Genomic DNA, 14,944 nt, shown 5'->3' on the forward strand with positions numbered 1-14,944 from the left:
GGGGCCCCCTCCCAGGACATGTGTTGGCGGGGCCCCCTGCACCGTGGGGGCTGCGGGGGCCCCTGTTACGCCAGTGTTTGCAAGGCATGTTCAAAGTCAGGTAGGTCTGTCCCTATCACTACCGGCGCAGGCAGACAGGGTAGGACGGCAGCCCTCAAGGGAGTGGTTGTGTCATTTATTTCTATCACCACATTCTTCATTGGATAACACTTTACGTCCCCATGAATACATCTAATAGGCACGGTTATATTAGATAAGTAGGGGGTGTTACTTACGGTTGGTGGAGATAGGGCGGTCTGCCTGCTGCCGCTGTCGAGGAGAGCGCGCGATGGTCTGCCATCTAGTTGGATATCCACCACATATGGTCCAGGGATACTCTCCTCCGACACAGGGTTTAGATATCCGATGTCCATTGGCTCGGCTGCTCTTCTCCTGGAACAAAATCAGGCGATATGGCCCCATTCGTTGCACTCCTAGCATTGCGGTTGCTTGTATCCCGGTGTCGCCATAGGGATTTTTTCTTCGGCTCCCGGTTTCTCATCTTCTAGGAGTATCTTCGGCATGTCTCCATCTAGTAGGTAGGGCTCTGCCAGCCCTATACATATGGGGGTCGGATATCGGGATTGCTATGCGGGCTGTCACCCCTGTAGGCTGTAGTTTGTGGTAGCCCGCCTTCTGGTAGGCCGCAGCAATATCTACTGCCTCAGTTAAGGTGGGTCGATGGTGCGGTCTGACCCACCTCTGCATTTGTCCTGGCAGGGCTTCAATAAACTGTTCTAGGATTATTTTGTCGAGTAGGGGCTGGTTCGCCGGTGTTGGAGTCAGTAGCCACAGCTGGCGTGGGCTTTCCCCAGCCCTAAGCTTGGTCTCTCTCAACTGGATCCTATAGGCCTCTTCATCCAGGCCTAGGCGATCTAGAACTGCAGCCTTAATTTCCCCATACAGAGTCCTGCCGTTGGGGTTTACCGCCTGGTAGGCTCCCTGCATTACCCCAGATAGAAGAGGGGCGACATATTGCCCCCCACCGTTCGAGGCCATTGTGCATTCCTAGCGATCCTTTCAAAACTGGTGAAAAAGAAAGCAGGATCCTCTCCGTAATAACAGCCGCGCTCAGTCGGGCTGAACCGCAGCTTCGGCCCCCAGTGCCTTCAGCTACAGGTGTGCCCGTATCCCCCTGTGACTCCCGCCAATGTGCACTCTTACAGTATTCCTAGGTACATGAAGGCGGGGACTTCAAGTTTGTTGCCGTCTAGTGTGAATTTTAAGCAATTCGTCTTCTTGGATAGTTATTTCAGGAGGGTCATCACTTTTGTTTTTTTGGCGTTGATGTGCAGTTCGTTGTGCTCCATGTATTTACCCAGGAGTTGTAAGCTGGTTTGTAGGCCTGATGGTGTCTTATCAAGTAGCACGATTTTGTCTGCATACATCATAGCCGGAACAGAGAATTAATTTTTGGAGGATTCAGAGAAGTGTTTTGAAGATGATCTTCAAAGTTCGCGGTGAAAAGGTTGTAAAATGTAGCAGCAAGCGGACAGCCTTGTTTCAGGCCATTCACGGTTTGAATGGAAGATGTGGTTACCCCCTCTTTGGACAGCCTGATGGTTATAGATGTATTGGAATAGAGAAGTTTGATTGGCTTGATGATTTCAGTGGGACAGTTCCAGGCTGATAGTTTGTTCCATAGTTTCTGTCTGGAAATAGCATCAAAAGCCATATGGAGATCAATAAAAGCAGCATATACAATAGTATTGTTTCTGATGGCTTCATGTTTAATCAGATTTAATAATAGGAGGTTCACGTTGGTGCTTTTATGAATAGTTTTAATTTTTTAGTGAATCAAGGACATGCTCACTTGTCTATGAGGGACGTGAAAGAATGGCTGGTGCCCTTTTACGCTCACCTCTGCAACAATCCATCCCCCTTCCATTATAAACGGCCAAGGTGCAAAACACCATGTACACTTCAAAGGTATCTTCCGCACAGGGGCCATTGTACACATGGCCTCCCAAGACCCTGAGTCTCCAGGCTCCCCTCTTGCAGACCCCGCCAGAAACATGTCACACATTCACATACACACCCACTTTTCTAATCCTTTATAAACCCCTTGATATTTATCCGGAGAACATCTCGAAGCACTGGAAGTCAACTCTTGATCGTGCTACCTGTTTTCCTGCTACTAACTCCCCTGCTTGCTGAATCTAATTGTAGGTTAGTCAAGGTAAGGACAGGTCACCTATTAACTTCACGATATTCATCTCTTTCTGATCTCAAAATTTCTATCTATTTAGACCTAATGTACCCAGTAGTGTAATGTTCATTCATCTCAATGACTTTACCATTGTCTAATGTCCCAAGTGTTCCGATCTCGATATTTAGCAAATTGTCAGTCAATTGTAATAGAATCGCATCTTTCACAGACCATGTCTATAGGCATGTTTCCCTTTGATGCATGAAAGTACATTTAACGGACGAGTAACACGTTACGATTTGCGTCACATCAAGCAATTCTGTATGATAGTTCGTTCAGTGAATATTCGACTACGCTACACAGGTGTTGCTTCTTTGACCAAAACAAACATTGCATAGAAAACTGATTTAATTCCATCAATACTATGCATTCAGTACTTTTTTTGTAAATATTTATACTTTTTTTTATACAGAGGTTATAGATTTTTCAAGAATACATGGTTTTGGGTTGCCATTCTAGGCGCCATGTCAATAGTCGGGGCACAATCCTGCATACATTCCCAAAGGATATTGATTTCATAAGAAGATGGATTCGATATTGTGGTTTTGCTGTGGACGAGATTGCAAGTAGAGCCCATGCTGTCTTCAGAGACTTGAGGGCTAATCTATTCCGCATCTGCAGCCTGCACTTTACAGACGATATGTACGACCAATCAAAGTACACAAAAAAGTGTTGAGCCAGAATGTTTTGTAAATTGCTCCCAAATGCAATTCCAACTCTATTGATGCACACACTGCCTCAGGCGAGGCCCGGATGATGAGTTAGCTGTAGGCAGAGGGGTACTGAAAAGGTAACTCCATGAACGCATTGGTGCTTTTGGCGTAAATTTGTCTTACTAAAGTTTTCATATGTACCAGATTGTATAACATTTTAACTATACCACATTTCACTATACATCTGTCCCTGGTTTATGGCGCCTCAAATGAAGTAATTATGACTCTGGAAAACAATGCCATAATGCCCTTCACGAGAAGCATAATGTTTTCGTAATCGTTTGCTTGACATGTCAATTTTTTTAGAAAAGCATACTGACGGAAGCACTGACCCTCGCAAGTGACAAAAACACTCACACGTCCAGTATACCAATGGTGAACCCTACAGACTTGCAGAAGTTTATATTCTCGACAGTTGGATTTTCTCACATATCTAATGCAAATCCAATTTTCCCTTTTACCACTTGATGACAATGCACTGAAAATGAAGGAGCAAGATTCTGCATCCATTTATTTTCAGGCGTCCACAACAACTTCAAGCGCCCATCAGGTAATTTGATTTCACTTTTCAATCACGAGAATGTATTCTGCTTGGAATTTACAATAATATGAAAGCGTTTATGTATCCGGTTGGTTGTTTACACTAGGTATCATTTATGGGTTTCTCTTTATATGTACCATTGTCTGCATCCCATTGTCTGCGCTCTGTTTCGCGGTTTTCATCCGTACTAAAACAGGTACTGTGTTACAAGGGGATGCTGGTACTTCGCTACAATTACATCGTCCTTTGCAGCTGGTCCAGAGTATGAGGTATGCGTACTTACAGTTCCCTTGAATGAATGAAATAAATCCTACATAGGATACTATTAGACAGTGACATTCTTATAAACGTGCAGTGTTTCAAACTTTTCTGATTTCAGTTCTAACGTTACACTTCCTCCCAAATGAAGAATACATTGCAAAATCTTCAAGGCAACATTACAAGCCTTATATTTTGCACGGTGATCTCTGATCAAGTACACTTGCCATCAATCGGGGTGACATTTGAAATGTATATTTTGACTAAATGACATACACTGTTTGCGAGGGCATGTGTTTAAGCGATTTGTGCGATGAAAGATTTTAATTCCCAATACGATTGACTTTTCTTTTTTTAAATTAATATTCAATTCAAGGAATGTACACAAGGTGTGGAATTATAAGTGGAGGCACATGGATCAGAGGCGGTGGATCAGCTTGCTGGTGCGGTCGTTACAGAGAAGACCACGGTTTCACAGAAAATCAAGAAAACAAAAAGGTAACAAACAATTTCGTTTTCTAGAAGTGTTTTGGGCTGGTGTTTTCTTCATAACATGCTTTTGTATTTAAATTGCCATCTACTGTAGGTTTGCTATACATTGAACATGTTTTTACAACCCATCTCCTGGAGGCCCAGAAGGAAAAGAAGTATAAAGACACAGACAACAAATGAAACCAAAGATGCCGCTTGCCAAACAGATTTCATCATAGAGCAACTATTATTTGAGGCACAGCGTGGTCCTGTCAATAAGCAGACTCGAGATGTTTATGTCCAATGGCCTGAAACTGAATTGAATGTGACCGGCAAAGCCAGCAATGTGTTCTTGGGCCATTGCTACAATGTGAGAGCTCAACAAGATGAAACTGAAGATGCTTTGGAATTCCTTGCTGACCACTTGACACAATCTACACCCGCAAAAAAAGGTCCACCCAATAAACATTCGACGTTGATTTTTTAAAAGTTTTTTTTTTAAACATTTTATTATTTTTATTCAAACAAAACAACAAACAACAAAACAAATAACTAACAACATAAACACTGCACTCCCCCCCCCTTATGAGCCTGTTTGTTCCTCGCCCTCAGTATCTGTACCGTATGTCAGGGCTTCGCTGCTTTCGGATTCTGCTGGGGCCACTACTGCTCCAAACATTTCAGCTATCAGCAGTTTCCATGCCATGAGGGACCACATTTCCTCATCCCTCCCCGTGCTACTTGCTTCTTGCCACACAACTGTTTCAGCCTCCGCCCATTTTTGTAGGTCCTTCCACCACCCCTCCACCCGCGGCCTGTGACACTCCTTCCACCCCATAGCGATCCTACGTTTTGCAAGCACATATGCCAGGTCATTCAATTTCCCAACATGTTATTTATTTTTATTTATATAGCGCGCAAGCAGCCCAGGGGCATTGAGGCACTGTAACTTGCAAGAGCTTAGTTACACAGGTACATGAATGGTAGCAGTCGTTGACACATTATGAATACTACAAAACATAATACTGTTGTTACAGATATTGCACTTGGTCATTATATTACAGCTTATGCAGTGGGTCATATGTTAAGTGTTCATGCTGATGTGAAGGACCTTATCTGAAGAGAATGGTTTTCATAGCTTTGCGGAAGGCGATGAGGGAGGCCTCACCTCGGATTGTGGGACGTAGGGCATTACAGTGATTGGGTGCGAGATAAGGGAAGCTGGATCCGCCCGCTCTGGCTCTTTATACTAGTGGCACAGAGAGCATGTTGGTATACAGTGATCTGGTTGGCCTTGTAGTGGAGACGGGGTGGATCCTTTGTGAGAGGTAGGCAGGAGCAGTGAGGTGAATGCGCTTGTGGGTCAGTCTCAGAGCTTTGAAGACGATCCTTTCCTTTATTGGGAGCCAGTGGGCTACTTTTCTGGTCGCAGAAATGTGTTCCCTTTTAGCAATGCCTTGGGCTGCCTGGAGAGCATTATTCCAAATGACTTGTAGCCTCTCTAGGTTTTTATTGGAGGTTCCTAGAAAGAGTACATTGCAATAGTCTAGCCTAGAGCCAGTGATGGCTCTAGCTATGTTAGTGCAGTTCTCTTTGGAGAGAAAGGGCCTGGCTGCGTGGATTAGTTTAGCACGATATGCAGCTGCGGAGGCTATTGCGTTGACTTGTCTATCCGTGGATAGGCTGGAGTCCAGGTAGACACCAAGAGTTTTGACTGAATCTGAGACGGGTATTTTAATGACGTCGATGGTGAAGTGACTGAATTGGGAATCTAGATTTTTTAGCGTGCCGGGGGAACCTACCAGGAGGAGTTCAGTCTTGTCGGAGTTAAGGCATAGTCCATTGTCTGCCATCCAGGCTTGGATGGTGTTGTAGAGGTTGTTGAGGGCCAAGGAGTCAGTGTCATAGTTACCAGTGAGGGCGAGGAGGATCTGGGTGTCGTCGACGTAGTTGGTGTAGGAAATGCCCATAGCGTCGAGGATGAGGAAGAGGGGTCGTGTGAAGATGTTGTAGAGTGTGGGGGAGAGGCAGGAGCCTTGCGGCACACCACAGAGTATGATGGTTGGTGAGGCGGAGGCTAGGTCGGAGAATACTTGCATGATTCTGTCTTGTAATGATCCATGCTGTGGCCTCTGGGGAGAATTTGGCAGTGGAGGAGAGGTGGTGGCATAGGACGCCATGATCTACGAGATCGAAGGCTGCGGATAGGTCAAGAAGTAAGAGGAGTGCTGGTTTACCCATGTCTCTGGCATCGTCCATCTGGTTTTTCAGGTCAAGTAGGGCGGTTTCAGTCCCGTGTCTGTTGCGGAAATCAGATTGGCGGAGTCCCAGGAGTTTGTTCTCTTCAATGAAGTGTTGAACCTGCAGGTAGGCTGCTTTGTCCAGTATTTTGAAGAGGAATGGGACAGTGGTGATAGGTCTTTAGTTGTTGGGGGAGGTGGGGTCGAGAGTTGTTTTTTTTAAGAGAGGGCGGACCCAAGCTTCCTTGAGGGAGGCGGGGACTTTCCCTGTGGCAAAGGAGGCATTAGCAAAGGCTGTCAGGAAAGGAGCTAGCGCTTCAGTGCAGTCTTTGATAATGGAGGCTGGGCATGCATCACCTTTGCAGTTAGAGGGTCTGATGTTCCACATTATATTGATGTCTTTTTCCTGAATGGATATGAAGGAAAAAGGTTGGGGGGGGCGGGGGTCCGGGGCTGGTGGTGGGACAGGGATGTGCTCATTAGGTAGGGCTTGTTTAGTTTTTGAGAAGGCTCAATTTGATTTGCATGGCCATTTCTATTTCATCACACCAGACTTTGTCTTTGGTGAAATTCTGGGGGGAGGGAGTGGGTGTCTCTAGCTCCCTGAAGATGGCGAAGATTTCTTTAGTGCTAGATTGGGCTTCCGAGATTCTGGATTCAAAAGATTTGGCCTTTGCTTGGGTGATTGCCTTTTTGTATTTAGTGGAGTGGGCTTTAAAGATAATCTTATCTTTGTCAGAGTGAGACGTTTGCCACTGTGTAAGTGCAGCCTTTTTTTCGTTGGAGTGTGAGGAGGTCCGGGGTGAACCAGGAGTTGGAGTGGGTGGTGGGTTTGGATTTGCGGGGTTTGAGAGGGGCAATGGAGTTAATAGCTGCTTTGATGGCAACATCATAGGCTGTTGCGAGTGTTTCTGGGTCTGTGGAGAAAGGTGGTCTGAAGGCTGGGCCTTGGAGGAAGGGCAGTAGCCTTTCCTTTGTGAGCTGGCGGGTGCTTCTAGCGAGGCAGGGTGGGAGGGGTTGGGGTGAAGGGGTGGCGGGGGAGCTAGTGGTGAGGATGCTAAAGGTGATGATATGGTGGTCAGACCATGGGGTGGGAGTGTTTCCAGTGATGAGTGGGCAGTTATGCTGTGCGATCCAGTCGAACGTTCTGCCCTGGGTGTGAGTTGGGCTAAAGATGGTGTTCTTGTAGCCTAGAGCCTTGAGGGCTGAGTCAAGGGATTTGGCTGCTGAGTCCTTACTATCCAGGAGACCTAGGTTGACGTACCCAAGGAGAATGGCTTTAGACTGTTTTTTGAGGTTGTCAGAGAGGAGGTGGATGAGAGAGGCTTGAAAGTCTCCTGTTTGGCCTGGAGGGCGGTAGATAGTGTGCACAGTAATGCTACAATGGGGAAGAGAGGTTTATTTTGACTTGGAGGTAGTCGCTGTTGTTGTGCAAGGATTTCTCTACCTTTCTGATAGAGAGGCAGTCTCTGGCAATAATTGCTACACCTCCACCTTTAGAGAGGCGATCTTGTCTAGCGATTGAATAGCCAGGGGGTAGTGCGAGGGAGAGCGCAGGGCCGGAGGCCTCATGTAGCCAGGTTTCTGAGATCATGAGCAAATCGAGGTCATGAGTGGTTAGGAGGTCGTGGATGTCTAGAGCGTGAGCATTGATGGACCTAGCGTTAATCATGGCGCATTTAAGATGGGGTTCAGTAACGGCGGGGGGGGTTCATGAGGAGAGGGTGAGGTGGTGGACGTGGTTGCACTGTGGGAGTTGGAGGAGTTGCACATCACAGATTCTACATTGGGGGGGCTCATTTTCAGTGGAGGTGCACATGTGGAATCACATTTGGCACAGTAGCATTCAAAATGGTGGTAGAAGAATTGCACATCAGAGATTTTACACTGGGGCGCTCATTTTCAGTGGTGGTGGACACATGTGGAGTTACATAAAATATGGAGGCAGTACAATTGTAGGTTGGGTAAACGACTTCATTGGCCGCTATATTGGCAGTAATTGTAGTGGCTGTAGGCTTTGAAGTTGGGCGGAAGAGTCTGGCCTTGTTAGCAAGTAGAGAGGGTGGCATGATACGTGAGCATAGCCGGGCATTGCAGGTGTTCGTGGGGAGGGGCTGTGAGCTGACGGTGGCTTGCAGAGTGCGGGCGTGTAATCTGAAGCACCTTGTGGTAGAGCATGGGTTTGAGAGAAGCTTGCAGTAGTTATGCTTCTTACCTTTGGGATGCGGCATAGATTTGGGGCAAACGAAAGACGAGCAGCAAAGAGCTGCAAAGAGCACCGGAGGCCTTTTCTTACGGCCTTCCATGCTCTGCTTCGCCTCTCGGCCCTCTCCCCCTCCATATAAAGCAGGAGGGGCGGGCGGGGCGAGGCAGCGAATCGGGACACGGGCCTGCGGCAGTGATTTTCACTGCACATTTTGCTGATTGTGCAGCCATGGCAACGGGGGCCATTTTGTCTGGGCTCAATGGTGCTTCTGTGCACGCGGCATCTGCTGGAAACAAAGAGGCACACGCGGACGTTCCAAAACGAAGGAGGACAGCTGATTCAGCTCTCAGCTGTTCGGTGGTGCTTCGTGCTCGCAGCGGAGCTGCAAAGAGCAGCGGAGGGTTTTCCTTACGGCCTTCCCTGCTCGGCTTGGTTTCTCCAACTCGTGTGCAAATAACACAAGCTGAACTAACAGAGACTGAGGCTTCCAGGCAACTGACCGAGCAACTTGCCAAAGATCTTGACTACAGTTTGTCTAGTTTGGGGAATTTGTCCACCACAGTTGACTCTCAAACCACAATCATGCAGGACGATTGGCAAATAAAGGAGCAGAAATACATTGTTTCGACAGCTGCCTGGTAGAGATTATACTGAAATGTGTTCATATATTGAGGGGGGAAATATGCGGGCGGCCATTGGTGCATGTGTCTCATGTATTACAAGGCACTAACCTGAAATTCCAAGCCAGCTGTTCCTACCTCCATTAAACTTTTTCATGGTCCGCTCAACCGATGCTGGGCAAAGTGGCAGCCGGAAATCTACTATGTTCAGCCGCTTTACTTTTCAGTGGCTCTACTTTTAGTAAGTTGTCGAGTTTCTGTCAATTTGTGGGAGTTTAGTTCCTTGCTAAAGCACAGTACTACAAATATCAAAGAGAATTCTTATTCCCCTCTATTAGTCAAGCCTGGAAAAGTGAACAGATGTCAATTGAAAGCACATTTCCTGGCAAACTGTTCAAGCTAGAAGGCGACGGACAGTGTGAAAGCCCCGATTTTTCAGCAAAGTACTGCACATACCATATGGAAACTAAAAAATGGTGATTTCTTAGATCGTGCAGGTGTCCTCTGTAAATGTAAATCCTCTGTGGCCATGGAGAAACATGGTTTCATTAAATCCCTCGAACATCTTCAACCAAGGGGAATGCAAATAGACCTCATAGCCACTGACAGACATGTTTCAATAGCTAAGGCCATGCAAGAGCAGTTCCCAAACATTCGTCATCAATTTGATGCATGACACGTTGCCAAAATCAGTCAATAAAAACACTACAGATGCTGGCAAAAAAAGAGTTACGAAAATATTTTACAGTAGTCTCAGTCTTTCAGCAACCATCTTTGGTGGAGCTCCTAAACTTGTGATGGTCTGTGGAAATTCTACTTGAAAATGGCTCTCATTGATGCACCACTGTTCCAACCTTCACTCATGGACAGAAAATTAACATTTTCAAGAATGTGCACATGGACCATTATCGGAGGAGCATGAACACAAGAAGAAGTGGTTGGTTCCATCTTCACCTCCACACAAAGCTCTTGAGATGATCGTGTTTGATAAAACTCTTTCAAGAGACCTAAAAGGGACTCTCGGAATTCTGTCACACCGGAGATTTGGACATGTTCCAGAATATGTGCCTAAAGTACAGACCCAAAAGGTTGCATTTGGGCATAGACGGGATGCAGGCTAGGACATTACTAGCCGTATTCGCGCATATCGAGAACGTAGGGAGAGAACAATCGCGAACTGCAGGAAATCTTGGGATGCTTCGTTACACCTGTGCCTTTGCAAAACGAAGCAAAAAATGGGTGGCCAAGCCAATATACCAGGAAATGGAATTCGATTTTGTGAAAGATCTCACTTTGACTGTGTTGGCCATGCCTACTCATGGAATCGATCCTGATTTTGTTCCTAGGACACATACATTGCCACAAAACATTGCAAACAAGCTCTGTCCACCTAAAGCAGAACTCGAACAGTTGACTTCCGGGTATAAATGATTTGCAGCAGTGTTCTTAATGTGCTCACTATAACTTTTGGGATATGTTCCCCAATGTTTGTACATTGTACATGAACAATGGAATGCTATTAAACTCGAATTTCAAAGCTATTAAAAGTATTAAAGAGTATCCCATTATGCAGATTTAATCCGGTTTATGATTCATCAGTTTATATCTCCAACGATAACATACATGTCTGTGGTTGCTTGAATTCTGTGAAGCTCGACATAGATGGCCATAGCTTCCAAATTGTCTTTTCAAATGTATCCTCCATCAACTTTTTGTTTTATATAAGTGCCTGTTGCAGGATGCCATATAGTGTAACTCTTTTGCCCCCTCCCGCTTTCGCCACACTCTTGTGGGTCCTTGAATAATCAGGGCACGGGAGGGTCAGAGAGATATCAGCATGAAAGGAACTGCAGGGTCTGAGCTGGTGGGCTCAGGCCTGGTGGGGTGGAGGCTGTGAGTGCACAGGAATTTCAGTGGCGATGAATGGGCACTTGGATTTATGACTTGTCAGTGTCTCAAGTTATCCTCAGAGCACATTCTATGACAAGACAGGAGGCTCGCATTATGCTTTATCTTTCTTTATGTACTGCCGTACCAGCACTTTAAAGGTAATTTTCAAACTGAACATTTGTGATCTTTTTCAAACATTTTTGAGAAAATCCAAATCAGAGAGGTTTAAAGTACTTAATAAATGAGAAGTCTCAATCCCCAAAACTACACAACCCATGGTCCTCTGGGGTCTAGTGTCCTTGAACTCTCCTTCTGCACCTATCAGTGCTTGCCTCCCTGTATAAGTCAACCTCACTAGGTCCCTTCCCCTTTCTTTTTGCTGCCACTAAAGATAAGTACTGGCATATGATCTCAGAATGTATATTATATATAAATTGTGTGCGCTTCTAGTATAAAGGCAAGCGCAAGGTTATAAAATAGCAAACATGTGTTGTGGATTAGATTGGATAAGGAATACCCATGTTTTCGTAGTCGCGCGCTCCCGTCGAACGTTGAGGGGCCGTTGCAGCGCCACGTCATCTTGTTTGTAAAAAGCACGTAGTAGTAAAGGGAGCAGAAGTAGGAACACTTCATTGAGGAAGCGGTGACCGGAGCCGCAAGTTAACATAGCTCGCTTCAGGCTCCCGGCACGTTCCTTTTTTCATCACACGTGTCGTGCCGACAAACCCGGCGGTCGACAGGACCCAGGGGAGCGGTTGCCTGATGGGCTTCCAGTCATCCCCTGGGTATTACGATTGCACTCGTGCTCATTTTAGAAAAAAAACGCAGAGCGTACACAGAGCAAAAAGAGAAAAAGAGCTTGCGAGCAGACGAGGATTGGTAAACTAAGCTGATATAGAGATTACAGCTTCCCAACACCACAAAGGTTAAAGGCAAGCCTCAGCTGACTTCCCCAAGTTTGGCTCTGCTAACACAAGGAGTATGGCTTTCAAAAACCCTTCAGAAACGCCATCCACTACACCAGAGTGGAGCGAAGAGGAGTGGGGGGAGGACCCCACTCAGCAAGATTCAGACTTCTCTGAGTTTTAAAAAGGTGCTTGTAGATTCCCTCTCTCAAGCAGTCTCGCAAGGTGTGCAGAACCAGAAAAAGATGGGCAGAAAGCCCAGAGGACGGAACGTCAGCTGGACCTCCTGCAAATGGGGTTGAACCAAAGGGGCGTAAAGCGGCTCGGAAGAGCAAAAACTCTTTGACCCACCCAAGCAATACATAAAGGGACAGTGTTGTTGCCCAAGGACAAAGCAATCCTGTCGCTAGGCTAAAAAGAGCCTTCCTGGCAAAGAAGAAAATGTCAGGACAGACCACCTACCCCAGGGGTGAATGAAGGGGGAGAAGAGTATGACACATTTAAGTACACCGAAGATGTGGATAGTACCACAGACCTGTTTGATCCAGAAGCCATCAGGCACCCGAAGTCTTCGGAGTGGGTGCTGTCGCCCACAGTAGCGGCCTACATGGCGCAACACATTAGAAAACCTCTGGATAGAGAGGTATGAGATCAGAGTGCCCGAGACCAGAGTTGCCAGGGAAACTGGCGGACACGCCAGACCTCGACACCAAAATGATCACCTGTGTGACGAAAGCTGCACGAGACATAAGAAAAGGTGTCGACCGAGCCTGGCGAGGTTGCCAGGACAAGCTTCTGGATATAGCAGGTCCATTAGCAAAAATAATGGACCTAGCAGAAAAAGCAAAAGACACAGGAATGCCAGTGGATTCCCTCGCATTAGGCAACTGGGCCCAACGAGCCGTGTGTCTCCTGGGAAACGCAAATATCGCCCTATCTTCGGAAAGAAGAGGCGTCCTGTTAAAGATTGACAGTAAATTGAGCGATCTCGCCTCCTATGAGGCAGGAGAAGGCGCCAAAGGCCTCTTATTTGGTGAAGCATTCGCCAAGGAGATGTCCCAGTTTGTGAGCACATACTCTGCTTTAGATAAAGCCCAGAGCTCGATACGAAAGATTTTTCCTGGACGTGTTTTTGCCGGGACCGGACACCACAGGGGTCGTAGGTCCGGTTGATTCAATTTTCACCGCAGACCCCAGGGGCCGCGTGCCCAATACTGGGAAGGGAAGCAGCAGGACACCCTCCCGACCAGGTCGAGATTTCCCAGAGGTCGCCGAGGCAGAGGGACCTACAGGCAACCCAATGCGGCAGGTGGGGATTACAGAGTGCATGAGAGTAGGTGGGAGGACTCTCCAATTTTTAAGCGGGTGGCAAGCCTTGTCGCATGATGCATGGGTGCTCCAAGCAGTATTAGGGCTGCACTTAGACTTCATAGGAGACCCCATTCAAATATCAGAACCCCACCCCATACACATGGCGCAAGGGGAAGAAGTGATTTTGCAGAGCGAGCTAAAGAAATGAGTAGACAAGAACGCAATAGAGCGCGATTGCCAGGGAGGACCAGGTTTTCTCAGCAAAATGTTCCTAGTACACAGAGGAGACAATAGACCAGTAATAAACTTGAAGAGCCTGAACGAGTGGCTTGTGTACAATCACTTCAAGGTGGAGGGCATCCATCTTCTTCAAGACATTCTGCGCACAGGAGATTGGCTAGCATGGCTAGATCTCAAGACGCTTACCATACAGTTCCGATAGCGATAGCGTTTCGAAAGCACCTGCGTTTCCGTTGGAACGACGAGATATGACGCTTCACATGTCTGCGGTTTGGCCTAGCATTCGCTCCTTGGGCTCACCAAGCTGATGAAGCCCGTGGCAGCAGCCATCAGGGAGAGAGGAATTCGTATTATTATATACCTATACGACATTCTAGTGTTCGGTCCAGACAAAGCAACACTCACCAGGAACATGCAGTGGATCTTCACGCTCCTGTCTTTGCTCAGATTCTTAGTGAATTTAGACACATCTCAGATGATACCAGTTCAGAGGATAGAATTCCTAGGTTTCACCATAGATGCAAGGACAGCGACCCTCGAGCTTCCGAGCCACAAAGAGAAAGCAATAAAGAAGGAACTCAAGTTAGTGATAGCGAAGAAAGTTATTTCGCTTCGGAATCTCGCCAGAGTAGTGGGCCTTCTAGCAGCTTCCATTCAAGCGATATTTCCCGGACCGCTCCACTATCGAGCGCTCCAGCGCCTCAAAATCAGACACCTCCAGGGAGGGGTGGGTTAACACCAGCTAGTGAGTCTAGACCACGAAGCCACCACAGAACTGCACTGGTGGCCGCAAAATATGGAAGCCTGGAACGGCAGAGCAATATTTGGAGACGTTCCAGACCTAGTGATAGAATCAGATGCCAGCAGATCAGGTTGGAGAGCCAGGCGCGATCACATACAGACAGGAGGAAAGTGGTCAGAAGAGAAGTTGCGTCTGCACATAAACTGCTTCGAGCTGTTAGCCGATTATTTCGCAGTGCGCGCCTTCACAAAAGACAAGATAAGATGTTGCGTACTGCTGAAGATGGACATCTCAGACGTGCGTTATATAAACAAGCTCGGCGGGACGAGGTCCAGAACGCTAGCAGAGCTGGTGAAAGACTTCTGGCATTATTGCCTTCAGAACAAAATATTGGTCACAGCAGAGTATCTTCCAGGGACTCTGAACGAAGTAGCAGACTGGAACTCACGCCATCTTGCAGACTCCAGCGGCTGGAGACTGCATCCACTAATTTTCAGGAGATTGCAGGAGATTTGGGGTCCGCTAGACATATCTATTTGCATCCAGACTGAACGCACAG

General features: G+C 46.9%; 1 protein-coding gene across 4 annotated transcripts in view; it reads right to left on the bottom strand.

Annotated features, from left to right (window-relative positions):
• Positions 1-14,944, bottom strand: part of DENND4C (DENN domain containing 4C) — a 2,555,958-nt gene that overhangs the window by 2,137,951 nt on the left and 403,063 nt on the right. The window lies entirely within an intron of this gene.

Source organism: Ambystoma mexicanum, chromosome 6p (assembly GCF_040938575.1).
Source record: "Ambystoma mexicanum isolate Mex_15411 chromosome 6p, UKY_AmexF1_1, whole genome shotgun sequence".
Lineage (NCBI taxonomy): Eukaryota > Metazoa > Chordata > Amphibia > Caudata > Ambystomatidae > Ambystoma > Ambystoma mexicanum.